This window comes from Durio zibethinus, chromosome 18 (assembly GCF_047325235.1).
Source record: "Durio zibethinus cultivar Kanyao isolate XHJ-2024 chromosome 18, ASM4732523v1, whole genome shotgun sequence".
In the NCBI taxonomy this organism is placed as follows: domain Eukaryota; kingdom Viridiplantae; phylum Streptophyta; class Magnoliopsida; order Malvales; family Malvaceae; genus Durio; species Durio zibethinus.
This window is the reverse complement of record NC_143179.1, coordinates 2,634,625-2,660,160: the sequence shown is the minus strand read 5'-3', so window position 1 is coordinate 2,660,160 and position 25,536 is coordinate 2,634,625. Positions and strand designations below refer to the sequence as shown.

General features: G+C 29.4%; 1 protein-coding gene across 1 annotated transcript in view; it reads left to right on the top strand.

The window, feature by feature from the left end:
* LOC111298947 (2-dehydro-3-deoxyphosphooctonate aldolase-like) overlaps positions 1 to 25,536 on the top strand; it is an 81,955-nt gene that overhangs the window by 26,976 nt on the left and 29,443 nt on the right. The gene's annotated exons all lie outside the window — the stretch shown is intronic.

The following is a 25,536-nucleotide window of genomic DNA, read 5'->3' as shown; positions in this document are numbered from 1 at the left end:
ATTTCTTCACCTCTTCTTTGATTTTTAGTAGCATTTCAAGCTTCATTCGCTTCAGTTTCTGCTGGACTGGCTTACATTCTGGCTTTATGGGTAATCTGTGCTTTATTATCTCTGTGTTCAGCTGTGGTATATCCTGGTAAGACCAAGTAAACACATCTACGAATTCTCAAAGTAGATCTACCAAACATTGCCTATCTCTTAATGAAAGTGAAGTGTCAATTCTGACATCTTTCTTATTCTCTTCATCTCTCAGATTCACTGAGTCAACTATCTCCTGATGAGGCTCAATTGACTTATTTTCTTGTTCAATCAATCTCATTAGGTCTAGAGGCATAACATATTCCTTAGAATTCTCTTTATTTTTAAGTTCATCAGTGTTAATTGAATTCTCAAAACTAACATCTTGATTGTTATCATAATTATCTTCACGTTCATTTAAAGACTTGAAATTGAATGAAATGAGATATGTTGGCAAGATGTGTTTGGAAAAATGGCAATAATGAAGACACAAGAAGAAATAAATGAAAATGCATCATTCCTAATCTTTATTAAAATAATAAAAGATAAATGACCCAAACAAGAAAGATCACCCCAATGCCTTGGGTAATAACTATTGGGATGTACAATTACATTGAATTAGTTTCAAAAGTCAAAGGCACTCCAATTGTTCAGCTCATAATCTGGCAGACAAAGGTAGACCCATCCTTCTTGATTAAGCCCCACTTCATCTTCAATAGCATGAATGGTTAACTAGGTAAAAGTTCTTTTCATGCTTTTTCTTGTATCTAGGTACATGAATCCTTCAGGTCTAAAAGTCTCGTACAGATATGAGATAACCATTAGTCTTGTTATTTTACCTGTTGGCCTTATCTTGATCTCTCATTCTGCTACTTCATAGCCTAGGCCTAACCTTCCACTATTGTCTACCACTATCGGGGGTTTCTTTATTCCCTGCAAGTTTTTGCCTAGTTCTAATCTTGGATACTAGCCCTTATTGATAACTTGGCTCATCATTATCTTTGAAAAAGGTTGATTTCTAAATCTTTCACGCACAGAGTTGACAAATTTAAAAGATCGATAGGAACATTCCTCTACTTCTTCGACAGCTTCCACATATGGGGCATTTAAAGGTTGGGTCACTAGCATGTCTTCTTCTCCAAACACTACCACTAACTGGCCTTTCATATTAAACTTAATTTTTTAGTAAAGAGTAGAAGGAATAGCCCCTATCATGTGAATCCATGGCCTTTCTAGTAGACAACTATAAGACGAAGAGATATCTATTACTTGAAATTTCATATTAAAAGTGCATGGCCTAATTTGTAATGGCATCTCGATATTTCTCAAGACTTCTCTTCTGGTCTCATTAAAAGCTTTCACGATCATTTGACTACCTTTTATATGAGAGTAGTCCATGGGTAGCCTTGCCAAAGTTGATGTAGGCATGACATTGATAGCGGAGCCATTATCAATAAAGACCTTGGCTATGATATGGCTCTTATACTTGACCATAATATACAAAGCCTTAGCATTTTTCCTTCCCTCCGAGGGAATCTCATCATCACTGAATGAAATATAATTTGGCATGACTAGATTTCTAGCCAGGTGGTTCATATATTCAACAGATACATTATGTGTCATGTATGCTTGGTTCAATACTTTTAACAAGGCATTTCGATGTAGTTTTGAATTCAATAGCAGTAATAATAATGAGATTCATGCTGCCATTTTGTTCAACTGTTCAACAATTGAATATTCACTATGTTTTACCAACTTTAAGAATTCATAAGCCTCTTTTTTTGACACCGATTTTGGGCAATCTTCTTTAAGTTTTACTTCAAGGTTATTTCATCTTTCTCCTACCTTGACTTTCTCTCTTTTAGCCTTCTCTAATATTTCTGGAGTGTAGCATCTTCCACTTCAGGCAATGCCTCCTACATAAGTTATATTGGAGGTGTCAACTTTAGAGACATCCCCTTCTTGTCCTTGAATTACTAGATCGCAGCCATATTTTTAGAGTACAACTTTATCATTCTTATATGGGAATGGAGTCGAAACTTTAAAAGTTACCGACTTGGGAATGAGTTTATCTAGGATTGACTTTGGCTTATTCCCATAATGAATCGTCATCGATTTTGAAAACAGCTTTGCAAGCTTATCTGTCATGGATACTTCAACATTTCTTGAAACTTTTCCTTATTCATGAACTTTCAACTGGTATAAATCTAAGAGCTTTTGCACCTCTTAGAGAAATTGCTCACAAGTTTTGATAGGGTGACCAATTACCCCATTATGATATTTACAACTAGTGCCTGCTATATATACTCCATGATAGCTGTGCAGACTCACTGGTTGTATCATGTCAGCTTTTCATAAAATATCAAACAGCTGACTAAGAGGTGTCTTAATATCTGCCATTTTTTTTTAGATATCACTCATGTTCATTACTCAAGGCATTCATATTGTGATTAGGCAAAGGATTGCCACTAACATTTGGTGCAGTTACCCTTTCTGTATCAAAACTAATCATTTCATTCTTGATCAGTTATTGCACTTTGTGTTTCAAAGCAGTACAATTTTTAGTGAAGTGATCAGCGATCCCATAGTGATAGTCACAATGGGCTGTGAGATCATACCGCTTAGGGTAAGGTGGCTTGAGTGGCTCTAATTTACTAGAAGTAATCAGATGACTATTTTAAAGCTCACGATATAACTCTGTATAGGTCATAGAGATTGGGTCAAATACAGACTTTTTACGAGTTGTTCATTGCTCTTGAGAACCTCTCATTGGGTTAGCTGGATGGGTCTGAGGTCTTGAGGTAGGTTGAGTGTTGGGACTGTATGTGGTATTCTGAGGTTTGAAAGAAGGTTGATATGTTTAGAGGTAGGATGGCTATGGGATGGGTTGGTATGGATATGGAGAGGTGTTTTTCACATCAGGATAATATAGGGGGTATCCTTGTGATGGGTAGGGTTGATAACCCCTAAATTTTTACCTATCAAAGTTCATAGCTTAAGCTTCAGTCACTTTCTTTTTTGGGGCCTATTTTATGGATGCCTTACCTCCTTTTAGTTTACCATTCTTGATAGCACTCTAAATAATTTCTTCTGAAATTATCATATCAGTAAAATTTTTGGTTTCATTCTCTATCTTCTTTTCATAATAAGAAGATTTTAAAGTGCTAACAAACAACACTGTAATCTCTTTCTCAGTTAAAGGAGATTGTACTTGAGAAGCTATGTCCCTCTATCTTTGGGCGTATTCTTTAAAAGACTCATTTACTTTTTTTCAGGTTCTGTAAGGACAAACGGTTAGGAGCCAGATCCATAATATATCGATATTGACTAATAAAATTATGAGCCATATTGCTCCAAGAATGAATGTGAGTTCTGTCTAGCTGGACATACCACCTGGCAGCAAAGCCTGTAAGGCTGTCTTGAAAAACATGCATTAGTAATTTTTCATTATGGGTATGGGCTGTCATCTTTCGACAATATATGGTGATATGGGTTTTTGGGCACTTCGTACCATCATTTTTCTTAAATTTTGGTACTCTGAAATTATGAGAAATGACCACATCAGAGACTAAGCAAAGCCCAGCAGCATCAACTGAACCATAGAAATCAATTCCTTCCACAGCCCGTAGCTTTTGTTCTAGCATACGGATTTTGAAGTTTTTCTGAGCTTTCACTTTTATCTTTTCCTTGTCTTTTTCTTTCAGTTTATCTAGATCAGGGACTTGAATTGGTTCTACTACATTTTCAATAAAGATAAAATTCACATAGCTATAGAAATGCCCTGGATTGAAGGCTGATGGCATTCCAAGATATATAGGGTATGTGAATTCTTGTAGTGGAACCTCTTGTGTGGACTGAGCTTGAGGCGGACCAAAACTAGGTGGATATAAGGGGTCAGTCATTTCTTGTGATAGAGGGCCTTGTTGGCTTGTGTTCTCTTCTACCCCTTTTCTCTTATTCAACTTGTTGAGAGCATCTAGAATCTTCGCCAACTCACTCTCAATCTTTTCTTGAGCTTTTTTTAATTTTTCAAATCGGTGAGAGTTTTCTTGCTCCATTTGTCTAGCTCTGGCTCTTATGTTATATTGATGGACAAGGTTCTCGCTAGATGGAGCTATCATTGAACCTTGAATATCATATCTTAGAATTAACAAATTTATATGATTATTTCATGGTTACTTTGTTAAGTACAATGAGTGAAAATGCAATGAATGAAAATGCATGTATGCAAAGAACATTTGCCTTAAGATGGTATTTAACTAAAATATTTCATTTATTCCAAAAAAAAATTATTTACATTGAGTTTATCATCCTAAAATTATAACCATAAAATTGATTGATCTGTTCATACTGGGCCTTGGCTTCTTCAATGAAGTTTAATAGACGCTGCCCATGCTCTCCTACTGGGGTCACCACTTGTTTCAATGCCTCTGCCTGTTTCACCATCTCTCTTACCTTGCATACCTCTTTACAAATTTGGGTCGTTAGGTGCTCAATGTATTTTTATCTTCCTAAGTTCTCTCTTTTATCACACCAGACTTGGTATGATAACTCTTTATGCTCTCTAACCAATGCAGTAATATGGTCTTCTTATTCATTCAACTTTTGTCTCAACCTGCTTAGATAGCTATTCAGCATGTTATTCTCTATTTGTACTTATGTACTTTCTTATTCCAATTCAGCATATTCTTACTTCAATCTTGCATTCTCTTCAGTCAGCTCAACAATGGTTATCTCTTTGACCCTTTCTCTCACACATAACCTTTTATGTTCTTGGTGTAGCTCTGCTAAGTCTTCAACAGCTCTATCGCGTTCTCTAGCAATCTTGCAAACTCTGGCTTTATGACTTTTAGCTCTATCTTTCCACTGATCTTTTTCTTCTCGAAGCTTCTGGATTTTTTACTTTAACTTATCCTTTTCAGACTCAAGCTCTTTTGTCGCAAGCTCTAATTCTGATGGTGTCTTTTCAAGCTTTCCTCCTGTTGGTGGTTGAAAGCTTTCATAAGTGAATACCATTTTTTATCTTTATTTTGCTCTCTAAGGTAAATACCATAGAGTGACTTTATCAGTAAACAGTCAAGGACTCACTCTTCGAGAATTTTTTCATGCTTTAATCATCTCATTCATCCTTTGAAATGCTTTTAGCTCACTGTAAGAGAAATCTAACTGATGAAGCCCATGTGTCATAGGAATGAACTGTTCTACCCCAAACTGCCTTCTCACTAGGAGTGGTGCATAATTTGTCACTCCCCATAAACTTAAAAGTGGGACCACTATATTATCCCTATATTGATACAACATAGGTTCACGATTCATCCATGGGGCCAACCATCTTACTTCAACACTGGTCAATTTTTGTAGGAAAGTTATCCATTCCTTTTTAGACTTTTGTTTTGACCATCCACTTTCATAGAATTCCTTGATCGAAGCTCGATTGCGGACATAAGGCTTCGAGAAAGCACCTTTTCTCTATTCGAAATGGCTTTTCATCCATAAGTATAGTAACTGTATGTAGCCTACAAAGTGCCCTCCATTTTGATGATAGTAACTTAAAGATCTGATAGTCTCTGCTAATATTACCGTTGAAGGGTTATAGCTATTGATCACGCTCTCGAAAAAGTCAATCACCGTTATCTCAATATAACACAAAACTTTTAAAAATATCACCATTTCATATATAGCTAAGGCAAATACATCTAACCCCTATTCTTTGTTAGCATGTTACACTAGAAACTCATGACAGAACTTCCAAGGTAGGCAAACCTGTTCTTGTTTCTTCTTTGTATGAGAATCTATAATTTTTTTGTTTATCCCTATGAGTCGAGCCAAACCCTTACGAAATCCTGACTTGTGTTTTTTGACATATATCTTATTAGGAGCCTTGAGGTGTAAACCTAACAAAGTCAAATATTTTTCGATGGTTGGTGTCATATTAGCTTTATTGAAGATGAAACACTTGTATGCAGGATCCCAGAATTGTGCTACAGCTATGATTAGTTGATCATCGACAACTACTGTGAGAAGGTGTGTGTCTTTGGCAAAACTGCTCTTGTCTTGACGGACTTATCTTCTTCCATATATCAACCAAATCCTTCAGATTATTTTATTTGAGGAGGATAGATGTTTTTTGAGATAAGGTAGAATTATATTCGATTGGTAAGCAATCTTCCATCTTCAGTTGAATCTTTTCTGATTGGACCCTTACTTCGTTGGGTGACTCACAAAGTGCTAATATAGATGAAGAACAAACTAGTCGTTCTATGGAGTCCATGAAAAATTTTTGTTGAAGACCGTCTTTCAAGCAAATGTTTCTTATGCAACTTTATGACATAAGCATGAACCAATACAAAAGAATGAGAGAAAAGGTTAGTATGCCCAGAAAAAAGAAATAAATAAACAACTAAGTAAATTAAAGCATCACACAGAATAAGAGGAATGAATCCTATGCTTTTGGTCAATTCTAAAAAGGAAGAATGATGGCTCTATCTATAAGTTAGGCAGTCTTAAAGTTCACTATATGTGGTTTAAGGTTAAAGTCTAAAGGTTCTCAAATTACTTCTTACATCATTGTCCATCATAGACTAGTAAGGCACCATAATCCTCACCCATTACAGCTACAAGCGAAAAAGGTTCAATTTGAGTGAGAGTATTTCGCTAGCCACTGCAGAGGCATTAAACCTCACGAAAGCAATAGGTACTTTACCCTCTCCTAGAGGGACGGAGCTCGGGTATAGAGCTCATGTTATGCATATGCATATGAATGACATAATTAATAAAGTAAATAAATATGAATGAATAAAATAATCTATACAAAAGGTTCAATTTTATTAGGCTTTCGGATAACACAAATTTATTTGCTGGCCTGACTCTTAGCTATCCCCAGCGGAGTCGCCAAGCTGTCATAACGTCTAAATCTGGGGATCTATCGTTAGACATTGACTTGAAGGAGTCGCCACTAATCTTTTTTATCTAGGTGCGATTGACCACCTAAGGAATCTATCCTTTCAAGGAACACTTAAGCTTAAGGTTCCCTAAAAGAATAGGTTCAAGTCTACTAACCAAAACATGGTTCGAAAGTACGGTTGCGTGTGAGAAAAGTTATAGCACATTCACAACGCCCATCGAAAGATGGTACCAGCTTAATTTTGTGTTATCCAATAAGCCTTAAAAATTTACCAAGTAATTAATTATTGAAAATTATTCTCAATTTACTCTAATACTTTTAGTAAAAAATTAAAAAAATTTCCTCACCTCAAGAGTATGCAAGGAGACTACTATTTCACTTGCAGAGGCTCTATCGTCGGATTATTTAACATTAAAAAAAATTCAAAAACAAAGAGAAGAAGAAATAAAATAAAAAAAATGATTCAGCTTTAGATATAAATCTTTTTCTCTTCAAAAACTCATTGTTTTTGTACAAGAAAAATTGATACTTTCAACTTTTTCTCAAAAATATCTTTTTTTGAAAACTTATTTTTAAGAAAAATTAATACTTTTAACTTTTCCTCAAAAATATTTTTAGAAAAAAATTTCAAAGAAAATAAAAAAATAAAAATAAAAATAAAAATAAAATAAAAAGTAAAATAAAATAAAATAAGAAATATTAAATAATTCTAATCTAATAAATAATAATAATAATAATAAATAAATAAAAATAAAAAATAAATGAAAAAAAACCTTGGAATGGCTCGACTTAGCGGCTCGGCTCGATTTGAAGAAGAAAACGGCTCGAAGACGAGGCTCGTGAGTACGCGGCTCGACTCGGCTTGACTTCGGCTCGGCTCGAACCTAGGTGGAGAAACGGGTCCTTAGGTCGAGTACGCTACGGGTCGAGTCGCCCGAATGGGAACGCATGGATCCTGGGATTTTCTTAAGCGTAAAACGACGTCGTTTCAACAGGGTATAAAAGACTCTAACCTCTGTTTTTTAGCTGACCGCTCCTTTTCTATCTCTTTTTTCCCTTCTTTTCCTCATCCATCTCTCTAAACAAACCCAGATTCCGATTGAATTTTTATCAGAATCTGAAAAAAGTCATCGAAATTTTTAAATATGATCGAAAAACTCGTCAAAAATTTAAAGTTCACCAAAAAATTTCGTCGGATTCTGGAAAATTTCTAAAAATTTTCCAAAAAAAAAGCTAAAAATTCAAAAAAACTTTCAACCAATTCCTAGAGCTGTTCTAATGCACAAAAACCCTTTTTTAGTTTTTATTTTCTCTATGTGTGTGTTTTTTGTGTGTTTGTTCAGGCACCTATTTATAGGAATTGATCAGAAGAGCTTCTGATCAATCCCAATTCCCTCTTAGATTGGGATTCAATCCTTGAATCCAATCTGGACTCTGATTGAATCCCAAATTCACGAACTCTAAATTTTTATCCTAATCCCAGCTGAATAAAAAGAAAAAGAAAAAATAAAAATAATATAATAGATAAATAATAATAATAATAGATAAATAATAATAAGAAAATATATATAATAATATATGTTAATAGATAAATAAATATATATGTATATTAATAAATAATAATAGTAATAATAAATAATAAAAATTTAGAAAAAAAATAAAAATAAAAATAAAAATGGGCCTACCCATTTGGACCAAGCCCAATTGATTCGGGCTTGTACCAAATTGGATGTCTACAGAGTCCTCTATAGCTTCAATTACCTTTATCTTTAGCTTCTCTTTCTCTTTTGGGTCATCTAAGTTAGGAATTTGAATTGGTTTAGCAACATTTTTTGTGAAGATAAGATTAATGAAACTTTGAAACTACCCTGAGTTGATGTATAAGGCATCTTAGGATAGGTATATCCTATAGGAAATGCAAATTGTTATGAAAGAATCCCTTAAGAGGATTAGGTCTGTATGAGCCATACTCGAAAGGATACAAGGGATCAACAACATCCATTGATGGATGGTCTTATTAAGTAGAATCTTTTTCAACAGCCTTTCTTTTATTCAACTTATTCAAGGTCTCTAATAATTTATTTGTTCTCTTTTAAGCTTATTGGCCTTTTCCATTTTCTTAAAGAGGCTGGCATTCTCTTGCTACATTCGTTTGGCTTGGGCTCGAGTATTGTATTGATGGTGAGTAAGTTAGATTGGATTGTTAGACCGTCAAGTTATCCTTGAACCTTGTGTACCATAATTAGCATGCATATATTACTAAATGCTTGTGCAAAGAGGTTTTTATGATTATCTTAACTTGCTTAAAAATCCTATCTGCAAGAATGAATGTAAGCATTGAAATGCTAGAAGCATTGAATAGCCACAAAAATTTTCAACCTTTCATAGGGTTCACACAAATGAAACTCGATAAGTTCACTCACATGTCCTAATTAAGGTTACAGTCAAACAATGGGTAGGTTTGGCTCTAACCTAACATTGGCTTCATATGTTTTACTACATGTGATTTGTGTAGACATCTAATTTTGTCTGGAATGATTTGAGTTTGTTTGATTTTTATGCTTGATTTGAACATTTTGTTTGGGCTAGCTAAAGCATTTAAATTGAATTGAGCTTGTTTGGGCTTGTTTTAGATTAAGCATTTTTTTACCATTTTACATGAGCCAAAGTCCAATTCAATTAAATTTTGCATCAATTCAAAATTCAATCTGTTAGGTGTGAAAGCCCAATTGAAGTACTAAGTTTAACTTCGAAACCAAATTAAATTTTAAGGCCAAATATCATTTGATCATAATTAATTAAATTAATAAAAATTGAAATAATTATTGACAAAAACAAGCGGAAGGGTTGGTTGCCATGGCCCTTCACCTTTGACAACTAAATTGATGCCACTCTATTCATAAAACCAAACTTAATCAGAATTTTTACATATGATATAAACTATTTTGTCAAATTTATTTTGATATAAAAAAAGTTTTTTTTAAAGTGATATTTCTTAACACTAAAATATTTGATATTTCAATCTTGGATTATAGAGTAAATTATTTCGTGGGGTGAGTCTTTTTTCAATCACATGTCATATCATGAATCCTCACATTCTTTCAATTTTTCTTCAAACACTATTACATTTCATTTCAGTTGAAAATTCAATACAATAAAGTTTAGACTTTGATTTCCATTTGGCATTGTTTCATTGTCCCCACTAGTCTAGGATTTACTTAAAATTGATTGATTTGCTACAGGAATGAAAAATAGGTGCTTTATTGCACTGGTATATTTATAATTCTTTTTTTTTTTTTAAGAAACCATGGATATTGAAAACTATGTATGCACTTTTTTACTTGTACATATTACTAGTTATAATTGTCACTCAAATTATGTATTGGTTTATAAGTATTTTTATTTTTAAATCATTAAAAATAAAAATTTTTAATAGATTAATATTTGAATTCCTTTGATAATTTATTTTAGAAATATATCAATCAAATTATTTAATATTTTATTTAAAAGAATATCTTTCAATATATTAATAAGATTTTTTTTAAAATATATTTTCGAGTATGTTGATAAGATTCAAGAAAACTATTTCTTTTCAAAAAATATATTTTTCTATCAATAATATGTTGATAAGATTTAAAGAAGGGTTGGCTGCCATGGTCCTTCACCTTTGATAACTAAATTGATGTCACTTTATTCATAAAACCAAACCTAATCAAAATTTTTAAAGATGGTAAAGATTATTTTGTCAAATTTATTTTGGTATTAAGAAATTGTTTTAAAGTGATATTTCTTAACAACGAAATACTTAATATTTTAATCTTGAATTATAAAATAAATTATTTTGTGGAATAAGTCTTTTTTCAATCACATATCATATCATGAATCCTCACATTGTCTCAACATTTTTCGTACACTCACATTTCATTTTATTTCATTTGGAAATTAACAACAAAAATGAAAACATTAAAGTCTGGACTTTTATCTCCGTTTGGCATTGTTTCATTGTCCTCGCTAGTCTAAGATGTACCTGAAATTGATTGCTTTGGTATGAGAATGAAAAGTAGGTGCTCTACTGCACTAATATATATATATAATTTTTTTTTGTAGAAACCAGCGATATTGAAAATTATCTAAGTGCTTTTCTATTTGTACGTTTTTTTAGTTATCATTGTCATGTATTGATTTGAAAGTATTTTTATTTTTAAATCATTAAAAATAAAATTTTTTAATAGATTAATGTTTTGAATTCTTTTAATAATTTATTTTAAAAATACTTCAATCAAATTATTTTTTGAAAAAATCTCGAATTTATCATTTTACTAAATTGAGAGCTTATATATATTTATCATCATTTTTTTTTACCATTCTATTATTTTTTTTTTTTAATAAATCCATCCACTATTCTTTACTACTATGTACTGCTGACATGGTAAAAATTTGTATTTTTTATTGTAAAAAATACTACACAAGAAAATATAAAATAAAAAAATAAGATAAATTCATTATGCCAAAATAATAATAAGTTTTCTTCGCCAAATATTTTTTGCTTACCACCCCCGTATTCCTCTCTTATAAAGAAATTATTTCAAACGTTAATGTGCTTGCCTCATTCTTATTATTTTGACATACAAAGTTGGAGTACTGCCATTTGAAAAGATATTTACGATTTGAGAGGATAAGGCTTCATACTTTTTTCAGTGAACATCCTTACAATGGTTTATGGGTTTTCAAGAATCTTAATATATTTTTTTTCCAAGTCGAAAAACTTTTTATTAAGGAATAAAGGCATGGTACAGAACCATGACACAACCATACTACCATAATGTGAGTAATCATCGTCAGAACACATAAAAACAATTCAAAAACAGATACACACCACACAATTCCTATACCACTAAGCAATAAACAATTCTTTTAGATCCACTCACATCTATAGGCTAATCATCTGCCATCCACTGTCATTTCAAATCTACAGTTTTGAAGTTTATTACTCTTTTTATATGATATGAATGTATCCACAAATTTCAAAGGCTCAACCAGCATAATATGGATTCGAGAAGAACAATCTCATTATCTTCCCCCATTTAACAGCAAAAATTGGAGTTCAAATCCTTCATAAAATTTACTTCCCCTATTTAATCTCAAACATCAATATAGGCTAATTTCCAAGCGAAACAATCTGTCGTCCTCAATATTATCTTCAGCCAACCAAACAAGACTCCAAATAAACTCACTTGCAAATCCAGTCACAATCAAAACAAATACCAAATCCCCCTTCCATTCAAAGATGATTATCAATTTCAAGCCCCAAAGCATCACTTACAAAACTTCTACCAGTTCAACTCATATTTGTACCTTAGAAAACCTTAGCCCAACGAGACAACTGCAAAACCTGAAAAGAATAACACAAGAGATAACAAGCCAAAAAGAATCCCCTATTTTATGAACAAACTTTCAAAACGCTCAATCCAAAATTCCATTCTTTTTTTCAAGTATGATAAAAAAATAAAAAGCAGTAAAAAACAGCCTGGGAACATATCTTTGAAGGACTTGCACAGCACCATTGATCAGACCAAAATAGCACATCACACCTATTTCCAAACATCCATCTTCATGAATTTGACTTGATAAAATCTTTACCCATTCCTCCAACCTTTTCTCTCCACACCACAGTTGTTATCCACCCGAACAAAGTTATTGAGCCTCTGCTGAAAGGAGCTTTTCCAAGATGAAAGATTTTTAAAGTTGTTGAGCTTTTGCTGAAAGGAGCTTTTACAAGATAAGAATTTTAAAGTTGTTGAGCCTCTACTGAGATGCGCTTTTTCAGACGAAATTTTTCAAGTTGTTGAGCCTCTGTTAAGAGGAGTCTTTTAAATTTTCAAAAATATTGATTGAACCTCTATTTATAGGAGCCCTTTTAAAAAAAATTTGTTCAATTTTTCATCTTTTCAAATAAAATGGTTGTTTGTTTGTCTTTGCCTTATTTCTGATTCTCAAAAATAGGCAAAGAGGGGCAACTATAAACATAATTTTTTTAATAATAATTATTATTATTATTTATTTATTTAATTTTTTTTTTCTTTCTTCTTTCTTTTTCTTTCTTCTTCTTTCTTATCCGGTTCAAATCTAGTGCATTAAATGCACAATCCTTAAAGTTCAAAATCACCACCGCTAGCTACCAGCGACTGACCGACAAGCCGCTATCACGCATGACAAGAGTGAATTTTTAGTTGAAAAAAAAAAGGGATTCGAATCCAAAAAGCTCTAGGATTTGAATCTCAAAAAACTCTATAAATAAAGCTTGTTATCTACAAACAAAAAAAGGAGAAAAAATAAAAAAAAAATGGCAAAAAAATTTTACAAAAAAAAAAGCTTTCTGTCGAAAAAAAAAGTTCTGCAGAAACAAAAAAAAAAGTAGAAACAGTCCCCTGGAACGAGGAACCCAACACCAAAATACACCTACAAAAACACACAAAAAAGGCAAACCAGAAAAACACAAAAAAAAAATTTTTTTTGGCCAAAACTTTGAAGGCCGATCTGAGTCATTTGGGATAATTTCGAGAGAAACCAAGCCCAGATCTGTGTTTAGGCGGACGAGGAGGATTTTTTAGGTTTTTTTAGGATTTTTCGACCATCGGTGACCGGTGAATTTCTTTGATAATTTTTTTTAGTAGATTAATTATTTGAATTTCTTTGATAATTTATTTTAGAAATACTTCAATCAAATTATTTAATATTCCATTTGAAAGAATACTTTTCAATATATTGATAAAATTTTTCATCTAAATATATTTTTGAATATGTTGATAAGATTCAAGAGAATTATTTCTTTTGGAAACATATATTTTTCTATCAATAATACGTTGGTAAGATTCAAGGAAAGATTGGCTGCGATGGTCCTTCATCTTTGAAAACTAAATAGATGGCACTTTTTTTATAAAACCAAACTTAATTAGAATTTTAAAATATTATAGACTATTTTGTCAAATTTATTTCAGTAGAAAAATAGTTTTTTTTGAAGTGATATTTTTTTAACATTGAAATACTTGACATTTTAATCTTAGATTATAGAGTAAATTATTTCGTGGGATGAGTCACTTTTCAATCTCATGTCATGTCATGGATCCTCACTTTCTCTCAATGTTTCTTTAAACACTACTACATTTCATTTCATTTCATTTTAACTGGAAATTAACTACAATAAAGTCTAGACTTTGATCTTCATTTGGCATTGTTTCATTGTCTCCACTAGTCTCAGATTTACTAGAAATTAAATGATTTTGTACATGAATGAAAAGTAGGTGCTTTATTGCACTAGTATATTTATAATTTTGTTTTTAAAAAATTAAGGATATTGAAAATTATGTATACGCTTTTTTACTTGTACATATTTCTAGTTATAGTTGTCACTCAACCCATATATTGATTTGGATGTATTTTTATTTTTAATTCATTAAAAGTAAAATTTTTTAGTAGATTAATGATTTGAATTCCTTTGATAATTTATTTTATAAGCACTTCAATCAAATTATTTAATATTTCATTTGAAAGAATATCTTTCAATATGTTGATAAAATTTTTTATCTAAATATATTTTTCAATATATTGACAAGATTCAAAAGAACTATTTCTTTTCTAAACATTTTTTTTTTATCAATAATATGTTGGTAAGATTCAAAGAAGTGTTGGCTGCCATGATATTTCACCTTTGACAACTAAGTTGATGCCATTCTACTCATAAAAACAAATTCAATTAGAATTTTTAGATATGATAGAAACTATTTTGTCAAATTTATTTTGGTATAAAAAGTTTTTTTAAAGTTATATTTCTTAGTAGTGAAATACTTGATATTTCAATCTTAAATTATAGAGTAAATTATTTCATGGGGTGAGTCATTTTTCAATCACATGTCATGTTATGGATCCTCACATTATCTTAATGTTGCTTTAAACACTGTTATATTTCATATCATTTCATTTCAAATGGAAATTAACAACAATAAAGTCCAGTCTCTGATCTCTGTTTGGCATTGTTTCGTTGTCCCCACCAGTCTAGGATTTTTACTTGAAATTGATTGATTTGGTGCAAGAATGAAAAGTATGTGTTTTATTACACTAGTATATATATATATATATATATATATATTATGAAAACCAGGGATATTGAAAACTATGTATGCACTTTTGTTTTTATACATCTTCCTAGTTATAATTGTCACTCAACCCATGTTTGATTTGGAAGTATTTTTATTTTTAAATCATTAAAAATAAAATGTTTTAGTAGATTAATGATTGGAATTCTGTTGATAATTTATTTTAGAAATACTTCAATAAAATTATTTAATATTTCATTTGAAAGAATATTTTTCAATATATTGATAAATTTTTCATCTAAATATATTTTCAAATATTTGATAAGATTCAAGAGAATCATTTCTTTTCAAAACATATATTTTTCTATCAATAATATGTTGGTAAGATTCAAGGAAGGGTTGGCTACCATGGTCTTTCATCTTTGACAACTAAATTGATGTCACTCTATTCATAAAATTAAACTTAATTAGAATTTTTAAATATGATAGACAATTTTGTAAAATTTATTTCGGTATAAAAATAGTTTTTTTTTTTGAAATGATAATACTTGTTATTTTAATCTTAGATTATAGAGTAAATTATTCCATGGGATGAGTCACTTTTAAATCTCATGTCATGTTATGGATCCTCATATTCTTTCAATGTTTCTTTAAACACTATTACATTTCATTTCATTTTAACTAGAAATTAATTACAATAAAGTCTAGACTTTGATCTCCGTTTGGCATTGCTTCATTGCCCCACTAATCTTGGATTTACTAGAAATCGATTGATTTTATACATTAATGAAAAGTAGGTGCCTTATTGTACTAGCATATTTATAATTTTCTTGGTTTTAGGAAACTGGGGAAATTGAAAACTATGTATACGCTTTTCTACTTGTACATATTCCTAGTTATAATTGTCACTCAACCCATATATTGATTTGGATGTATTTTTTTTAAATCATTAAAAATAAATTTTTTTCGTAGGTTGAATTCCCTTGATAATTTATTTTATAAGCCCTTAATTCAAATTATTTAATATTTCATTTGAAAGAATATCTTTCAATATGTTAATAAGATTAAAGAGAACTATTTTTTTTCTAAACATATACTTTTTTATAAATAATACGTTGGTAAGATTCAAGGAAGGGTTGGCTGTTATGGTTCTTCACCTTTGACAACTAAATTGATGCCACTATACTCGTAAAAATAAACTCATTCAAAATTTTTAGATATGATAGAAACTATTTTGTCAAATTTATTTCAGTATAAATTTTTTTTAAAAGTTATATTTCTTAACAATGAAATACCTGATATTTCAATATTAAATTATAGAGTAAATTATTTCATGAGGTGAGTCATTTTTCAATTACATGTCATGTCATGGATCCTCACAATCTTTCAATGTTTCTTTAAACACTGTTATATTTCATTTCAAATGGAAATTAACTACAATAAAGTCCAATATTTTATCTCTGTTTGGCATTATTTCATTGTCCCCATTAGTCTAGGATTTTTACTTGAAATTGATTGATTTGGTGTAAGAATGAAAAGTGTGTGTTTTATTACACTAGTATATATATATATATATATATATATATATGCATATATTATGAAAACTAGGGATATTGAAAACAATGTATGCACTTTTGTACTTATATATATATATATATATATATTCCTAGTTATAATTGTCACTCAACCCATGTTTGATTTGGAAGTATTTTTCTTTTTAAATCATTAAAAATAAAATTTTTAAGTAGATTAATGATTTGAATTCCTTTGATATTTTATTTTAGAAATACTTCAATCAAATTATTTAATATTTCATTTGAAAGAATATTTTTCAATTATTGATAAAATGTTTCATCTAAATATATTTTTGAATATGTTGATAAGATTCAAGAGAATTATTTCTTTTTAAAACATATATTTTTCTATCAATAATATGTTGGTAAGATTCAAAGAAGCGTTGGCTACTATGGTCTTTCATCTTTGACAACTAAATTGATGCCACTCTATTCATAAAATCAAACCTAATCAGAATTTTTAAATATGATAGACAATGTTGTCAAATTTATTTTGGTATAAAAATAGTTTTTTTTTTCAAAGTGATATTTTTTAACAATGAAATACTTGATATTTCAATCATAGATTATAGAGTAAATTATTTCATGGGATGAATCACTTTTCAATCTCATGTCATGTCACGGATCCTCACATTCTCTCAATGTTTCTTCAAATACTATTACATTTATTTTCATTTCAACTAAAAATTTATTGCAATAAAGTTTAGACTTTCATCTCCGTTTGGCATAGTTTCATTGTCCCCACTAGTCTTGGATTTACTAGAAATTGATTGATTTTATACATGAATGAAAAGTAGGTGCTTTATTGCACTAGTATATTTATAATTTTGTTTTTTTTTTAAGAAAATTGGGGATATTGAAAACTATGTATGTGCTTTTCTACTTGTACATATTCCTAGTTATAATTGTCACTCAACCCATACATTGATATGGATGTATTTTTATTTTTAAATCATTAATAAAATTTTTTAGTAGATTAATGATTTGAATTCCTTTGATAATTTATTTTGAAAATACTTTAATCAAAGTATTTAATATTTCATTTGAAGGAATATCTTTCAATATGTTAAAATTTTTTATCTAAATATTTTTTCAAATATGTTGATAAAATTCAACAGAACTATTTCTTTTCTAAACATATATTTTTTTATCAATAATATATTGGTAAGATTCAAGGAATGGTTGGTTGCCATGGTCTTTCACCTTTGACAACTAAATTGATGCCAGTCTATTCATAAAACCAAACTTAATCAGAATTTTTAGATATGATAGAAACTATTTTGTCAAATTTATTTCGATATAAAAATAGTTTTTTTTTTTTGAAATGATAATACTTGATATTTTAATCTTAGATTATAGAGTAAATTATTTCATGGGATGAGTCACTTTTCAATCTCATGTCATGTTATGGATCCTCACATTTTCTCAATGTTTCTTCAAACACTATTACATTTCATTTCATTTCAACAAGAAATTAACTACAACAAAGTCTAGACTTTGATCTCCGTTTGGCATTGTTTCATTGCCCCACTAATCTTGGATTTACTAGAAATCGATTGATTTTATACATTAATGAAAAGTAGGTGCCTTATTGTACTAGCATATTTATAATTTTCTTGGTTTTAGAAAACTGGGGATATTGAAAACTATGTATGCACTTTTCTACTTGTACATATTCCTAGTTATAATTGTCACTCAACCCATATATTGATTTGGATGTATTTTTATTTTTGAATCATTAAAAATAAAATTTTTTAGTAGGTTAATGATTTGAATTCCCTTGATAATTTATTTTATAAGCACTTAAATCAAATTATTTAATATTTCATTTGAAAGAATATCTTTCAATATGTTGATAAGATTCAAGAGAACTATTTTTTTTCTAAACATATACTTTTTTATAAATAATACGTTGGTAAGATTTAAGGAAGGGTTGGCTGTTATGGTTCTTCACCTTTGACAACTAAATTGATGCCACTATACCCATAAAAATAAACTCAATCAGAATTTTAGATATGATAAAAACTATTTTGTCAAATTTATTTCAGTATAATTTTTTTTTTTAAAGTTATATTTCTTAACAATGAAATACCTGATATTTCAATATTAAATTATAGAGTAAATTATTTCATGAGGTGAGTCATTTTTCAATCACATGTCATGTCATGGATCCTCACAATCTTTCAATGTTTCTTTAAACACTGTTATATTTCATTTCAAATGGAAATTAACTACAATAAAGTCCAGTATTTGATCTCTGTTTGGCATTATTTCGTTGTCCCCATTAGTCTAGGATTTTTACTTGAAATTGATTGATTTGGTGTAAGAGTGAAAAGTGTGTGTTTTATTACACTAGTGTATATATATATATATATATATGCATATATTATGAAAACTAGGGATATTGAAAACAATGTATGCACTTTTGTACTTATATATATATATATATTCCTAGTTATAATTGTCACTCAACCTATGTTTGATTTGGAAGTATTTTTCTTTTTAAATCATTAAAAATAAAATTTTTTAGTAGATTAATGATTTGAATTCCTTTGAAATTTTATTTTCGAAATACTTCAATCAAATTATTTAATATTTCATTTGAAAGAATATTTTTCAATTATTGATAAAATGTTTCATCTAAATATATTTTTGAATATGTTGATAAGATTCAAGAGAATTATTTCTTTTCAAAACATATATTTTTCTATCAATAATATGTTGGTAAGATTCAAAGAAGGGTTGGCTACTATGGTCTTTCATCTTTGACAACTAAATTGATGCCACTCTATTCATAAAATCAAACTTAATCAGAATTTTTAAATATGATAAACAATGTTGTCAAATTTATTTTGGTATAAAAATAGTTTTTTTTTTCAAAGTGATATTTGTTAACAATGAAATACTTGATATTTCAATCATAGATTATAGAGTAAATTATTTCATGGGATGAATCACTTTTCAATCTTATGTTATGTCATGGATAGTCACATTCTCTCAATGTTTCTTCAAACACTATTACATTTATTTTCATTTCAACTAAAAATTTATTGCAATAAAGTTTATACTTTGATCTCCATTTGGCATTGTTTCATTGTCCCCACTAGTCTTGGATTTACTAGAAATTGATTGATTTTATACATGAATGAAAAGTAGGTGCTTTATTGCACTAGTATATTTATAATTTTGTTTTTTTTTTAAGAAAATTGGGGATATTGAAAACTATGTATGTGCTTTTCTACTTGTACATATTCCTAGTTATAATTGTCACTCAACCCATACATTGATATGGATGTATTTTTATTTTTAAATCATTAATAAAATTTTTTAGTAGATTAATGATTTGAATTCTTTTGATAATTTATTTTGAAAATACTTTAATCAAAGTATTTAATATTTCATTTGAAAGAATATCTTTCAATATGTTAAAATTTTTTATCTAAATATTTTTTCAAATATGTTGATAAAATTCAAGAGAACTATTTCTTTTCTAAACATATATTTTTTTTATCAATAATATATTGGTAAGATTCAAGGAATGGTTGGTTGCCATGGTCTTTCACCTTTGACAACTAAATTGATGCCAGTCTATTCATAAAACCAAACTTAATCAGAATTTTTAGATATGATAGAATCTATTTTGTCAAATTTATTTTGATATAAAAATAGTTTTTTTTTTTGTTTGAAATGATAATACTTGATATTTTAATCTTAGATTATAGAGTAAATTATTTCATGGGATGAGTCACTTTTCAATCTCATGTCATGTTATAGATCCTCACATTTTTTCAATGTTTCTTCAAACACTATTACATTTCATTTCATTTCAACTAGAAATTAACTACAACAAAGTCTAGACTTTGATCTCCATTTGGCATTGTTTCATTGCCCCACTAATCTTGGATTTACTCGAAATCGATTGATTTTATACATTAATAGAAAGTAGGTGCCTTATTGTACTAGCATATTTATAATTTTCTTGGTTTTAGAAAACTGGGGATGTTGAAAACTATGTATGCGGTTTTCTACTTGTACATATTCCTAGTTATAATTGTCACTCAACCCATATATTGATTTGGATGTATTTTTATTTTTGAATCATTAAAAATAATATTTTTTAGTAGGTTAATGATTTGAATTCCTTTGATAATTTATTTTATAAGCACTTAAATCAAATTATTTAATATTTCATTTGAAAGAATATCTTTCAATATGTTGATAAGATTCAAGAGAACTATTTTTTTTTTTGTAAACATATACTTTTTTATAGATAATACGTTTGTAAGATTCAAGGGTTGGTTGCTATGGCTATTGACCTTTGACAACTAAATTGATGCCACTATACTCATAACAATAAACTCAATCAGAATTTTTAGATATGATAGAAACTATTTTGTCAAATTTATTTCGGTATAATTTTTTTTTAATGTTATATTTCTTAACAATGAAATACCTGATATTTCAATATTAAATTATAGAGTAAATTATTTCATGAGGTGAGTCATTCTTCAATCACATGTCATGTCATGGATTCTCACAATCTTTCAATGTTTCTTTAAACACTGTTATATTTCATTTCAAATGGAAATTAACTACAATAAAGTCCAATATTTGATCTCTGTTTGGCATTATTTTGTTGTCCCCATTAGTTTAGGATTTTTACTTGAAATTGATTGATTTGGTGTGAGAATGAAAAGTGTGTGTTTTATTACACTAGTATATATATATATATATGCATATATTATGAAAACTAGGGATATTGAAAACTATGTTTGCACTTTTGTACTTATATATATATATTCCTAGTTATAATTGTCATTCAACCCATGTTTGACTTGGAAGTATTTTTCTTTTTAAATCATTAAAAATAAAATTTTTTAGTAGATTAATGATTTGAATTCCTTTGATATTTTATTTTAGAAATACTTTAGTCCAATTATTTAATATTTCATTTGAAAGAATATTTTTCAATTATTGATAAAATGTTTCATCTAAATATATTTTTGAATATGTTGATAAGAGTCAAGAGAATTATTTCTTTTTAAAGCATATATTTTTCTATCAATAATATGTTGGTAAGATTCAAAGAAGGGTGGCTACTATGGTCTTTTATCTTTGCCAACCAAATTGATGCCACTCTATTCATAAAACCAAACTTAATCAGAATTTTTAAATATGATAGACAATATTGTCAAATTTATTTTGGTGTAAAAATAGTTTATTTTTCAAAGTGATATTTGTTAACAATGAAATACTTGATATTTCAATCATAGATTATAGAGTAAATTATTTCATGGGATGAGTCACTTTTCAATCTCATGTCATGTCATGGATCCTCACATTCTCTCAATGTTTCTTCAAACATTATTAAATTTATTTTCATTTCAACTAAAAATTTATTGCAATAAAGTTTAGACTTTGATCTCCGTTTGGCATTGTTTCATTGTCCCCACTAGTCTTGGATTTACTAGAAATTGATTGATTTTATACATGAATGAAAAGTAGGTGCTTTATTGCACTAGTATATTTATAATTTTATTTTTTTTTAAGAAAATTGGGGATATTGAAAACTATGTATGTGCTTTTCTACTTGTACATATTCCTAGTTATAATTGTCACTCAACCCATACATTGATATGGATGTATTTTTATTTTTAAATCATTAAAAATAAAATTTTTTAGTAGATTAACGATTTGAATTCCTTTGATAATTTATTTTGAAAATACTTTAATCAAAGCATTTAATATTTCATTTGAAGGAATATCTTTCAATATGTTAAAATTTTTTATCTAAATATTTTTTCAAATATGTTGATAAAATTTGAGAGAACTATTTCTTTTCAAACATATATTTATTTATCAATAATGTATTAGTAAGATTCAAGGAATGGTTGGTTGCCATGGTCTTTCACCTTTGACAACTAAATTGATGCCAATCTATTTATAAAACCAAAGTTAATTAGAATTTTTAGATATGATAGAAACTATTTTGTCAAACTTATTTGAGTATAAAAATTGTTTTTTTTTTTGAAATGATAATACTTGATATTTTAATCTTAGATTATAGAGTAAATTATTTCATGGGATGAGTCACTTTTCAATCTCATGTCATGTTATGGATCCTCACATTCTCTCAATGTTTCTTCAAACACTATTACATTACCAGTCGAAATGGAAATTCCTTTGTTGAGAGTCCTGATGAAGGTAGAGTTAGAGGAAGCAGAATGGAATCAAAATCGCTACGAACAATTGAACCTCATTGAAGAAAAAAAGTTCGTGGCACTTTGTCATAGTCAATTATATCAAAAGAGGATGATGAAAGCACATTACAAGAAAATCCATCCCTATCGCTTTAGGGAAGGAGACTTAGTGCTGAAAAAGATCTTTCCAAATCAACATGACAATAAAAAAAAATGGACACCAAATTGGGAATGTCCATACGTGGTGAAAAAAACCTTTTTTCGGTGGGGAATTAATTTTAGCAGAAATGGACGAATTTAATTTACCTATTCCGATAAATTCAGATGCTGTGAAGAAATATTTTACTTAAAAAAAAGAAAAAAAAAGTCAAAATAATGAAAAATAATGACTCATCTAAGCTGAAAACCTGAAAAGACAGCTTGGATATACTTACAACATTGGGGCAAGTGTAGTTTAATGAACTCTGAAGAATCAAGGATGTCATTTGATTTAGTTTTAAAAAAAGAATCTGAGAATATTTTGTTCATAATTGTCTTGTGATCATTATTTAGGCACCTTTGTTTCAACTCAAACACTTTGCCATGCACTTATTATCAATCTAATGAAATATGCTATCTTTCTTTTGAAAATAACGCCTATCCATTCCTTTATCTTCATCTGATATTTTTGTTCACCATACAAATGAATGAGAGAAATGTGTGATTGCATTTTGTTTGTCTTGAACTTAAAATGATAAAAAAAAAAAACAAACTTGAAAGATCTCAACATTACTTTTTAAAGTTGATAAAGGCAAATAAAAAAAGATGAGAAAAGCATGACAAGACATTGATCTTGCAGACTTTAGAAGAAGAAAAATGAATAATACAATGGTCAGAGGTTAAGAACAGATTGGTCATATGGCAATTGTTGAGAATTCTAATAAAAGAAACAAAAAATGAGAGATTTCGATGATCTTTTTACTATAATGGATAATTTTGATTGCATTAAATATATTGCATTTAGAGCACTTAGTACAAGCATCCATGAGCAGTTATGATAAAGATAGAGAATTTTCATTTTCTAATGAAAAACAAGATTTTGATATTTAGGTCAAACAAAAGATTTCAAAATAAAGAAATTTACTTATTCAAAGATGAGAACTCAATTTTTTTCAAGATGAAATTTTAAAGTTGTTGAGCTTTTGCTAAGAGGAGCTTTTCCAAGATAAGATTTTTAAAGTTGTTGAGTCTTTGCTGAGAGGAGCTTTTTTCAAGATAAGAATTTTAAAGTTGTTGAGCCTCTACTTAGATGAGCTTTTCCAAGATGAGATTTTTAAAGTTGTTAAGTCTCTGCTGAGAAGAACTTTTTTCAAGATGAATTTTTAAAGTTGTTAAGCCTTTGCTGAGAGAATCTTTTTTCAAGATGAAATTTTAAAGTTGTTGAGCCTCTGTTGAGAGAAGCTTTTTCAAGATGAGAATTTTAAAGTTGTTGTACCTCTGCTGAGATGAGCTTGTCCAAGATGAGATTTTTAAAGCTGAGAGGAGCTTTTCCAATATGAGATTTTTAAAGTTGTTGAGCCTCTGCTGAGAGGAGCTTTTTCAAGATGAGAATTTTAAAGTTGTTGAGCTTCTGCTTAGAAGAGCTTTTTCAAGATGGATTTTAAAGCTGTTGAGCCTCTGCTCAGATGAGCCTTTTAAATTTTTAAAAATGTTATTGAACTTCTAGAGCCTTCAAAAAAAAATTTTTTTTTGCTTAATTTTCTTCTTTTAAAACAAAATAGTTGTTTGTTTATCTTTGCCTTATTCCTGATTCTTAGAAATAGGCAAAGAGGGGCAGTTGTAAACACTATTTTTAAAAATTTATTATTATTATTATTATTCTTTATTTTTCTATTTTTTTCTATTTTTTTCTTTTCCTTTTTCTTCTTTCCTTATCTAATCCAGCTTGACAAGATCTAGTGCATTAAGTGCACCATCACCAAAGTCTAAAATGCCAGTCGTCGCCACACCGACAGTGGCCCGATTTTGGGTTGAAATTATAAGATTTGATTCCAAAAAATCTGGAATTTGAATCCTAGATTTTTCTATAAATAGCCCAAATTTTTCTATAAATAGAGCTTATTACCTGCAATATAAAGGGGGAAAGGATCGATTGAAAAAAAAATGAGGGACGGCTCTGCTGAAAAAAATAGATTAAAAAAAAAGGGTTTGCTACATTAAAAAAAAAAAGCAAAAATCCAGAAACACAGTCCCCTGAAACGGGGAACCCAACGGCAACACAAAAAAAAATTTGACTGAAACTTCCAAGTTAGATCTGCACCATTTAGAGCTTTTTTTTCCAAAGAACTAAGCTCAGATCTAGACTTAAGAGGCCATAAAGAGTGTTTTGGGAGATTTTTGAATTTTTTGACATCGATGATGATGATCGGAGCTCGTCGACGGTAAGGAACATGGCGGTCGTCAAGGCGGATGGCCACCGACCCTAATCGGCCTAAAAAAAAAGAAAAAAAGGTATTTTTTCTCAGATAAGGAGAAATGATAAAAAAAATTTTGGGACCTTTTATATAAACTACCAAAACCATAACAGCGTCATTTCAATAAAGGCTCAAAACGACACCGTTTTAAGCACCTAGGATCCGTGTGTCAACTAGTTGACCCGACCCAGGGTCTGCGCAATTGACCCAATGACCCATGTCTCCTTCAACCTTTGACCGGTCTAACCGAATAGTCAAACCAAACTAGATCGAACGGTTAAATTGAACCGCGCG